Here is a 1295-nt window from a genome sequence, read left to right as displayed (position 1 = left end):
GATCGTCATGACTTCGCCCTCGCCTCGCCTGCTTACGAGATTTAACACCACCCCAAAAGCTCTAACAGTTTTGGGAGAGGCTGTTATTCTGCAAAATGTGCTTTCTGTTTCTTGGCCTTATGTATAGGGCCATTTAGGGAGCAGCCGTGTTTGCACAGTGAGTTTTTCTGTGGAAAGTTGTTTTTGCGAGAGACACTCATTTAGTGTTTTCACATTACCGTGTCCCTGTTGGCAGCAGAATGAAAGGCCAATAAAAGGTGAAAGTTACCAACTGCCGCTCATACGGTGGGAGCCTCCCTGTTAAGAAGAAATGGGCCGGGGCGCCTGGGTGGCTCAGTCGTTAAGCGTCTGCCTTCGGCTCAGGTCATGATCCCGGAGTCCTGGGATCGAGGCCCGCATCGGGCTCCCTGCTCCGCGGGAAGCCTGCTTCTCCCTCTCCCACTCCCCCGGCTTGTGTTCCCTCTCTCGCTCTCTCTCTCTCTGTCAAATAAATAAATTAAAAAAAAAAAAAAAGAAGAAGAAATGGGCCGGTACCAACACCGCGCAGCTCCGGTCACTGGTCCAGACCACATGTGTGCTCTCTGCAGGATCCCAGAAGCTTCTGCTCAAGTTATTTCCTTCTCCCCTAGTTGATCAAGGGGAGATCCATGGAGCTGCTCTTCCTTTGCATGTGTCTCCTGTAATTATTCACTCATGTGTGGGTCAATTAATGAATTTTATTCTTTTTTTCAATTAATGAATTTTAGAACATTCATTAAGCACTTGTGTGCCAGGCCTCATCTGCATCCACCCTTCTTCTGGGCACAGATAGTGGAAAACCCTGGGTGGGGGTGAGGGGGTGGGGGAGATGGGGAGAAATTAGGAAATCAGAGTCATGCCAAATGGCTGACAGGAACATGCAACCTCAGGGAGCTCTCTCAGGAAAAAGCCCGGGACAGGTTGGTATCACTCACCCTCATCCTGAACTGGGTTCTGGTGTAGCCTTGCCCCAGCTGCTTCCTTCCTTCCTCACCACACCCCCCTCCCCTGTCTCCTCCACCTCCAGCTCCTTTGGGTGCAGTAGGAAGACTCAGGATATTGAGTTCTGGACTTAGCTGACCCTAAGCTGGTCATGTGACCTTGGCCAAGCCACCCTGCTGCTCTGGATGGTGGTTTCTTTCTTCCTTCCTTCCTTTTTTCTTTCTTTCTTTCTTTCTTTCTTTCTTTCTTTTTTTCCTTCTTTCTTTCTTTCTTTCTTTCTTTTTCTTTCTTTCTTTCTTTCTTTCTTTCTTTCTTTCTTTCTTTCTTTCTTTCTT

This window comes from Phoca vitulina, unplaced genomic scaffold (assembly GCF_004348235.1).
Source record: "Phoca vitulina isolate PV1807 unplaced genomic scaffold, GSC_HSeal_1.0 scaffold98, whole genome shotgun sequence".
Classification (NCBI taxonomy): domain Eukaryota; kingdom Metazoa; phylum Chordata; class Mammalia; order Carnivora; family Phocidae; genus Phoca; species Phoca vitulina.
This window is presented reverse-complemented; position numbering follows the sequence as displayed.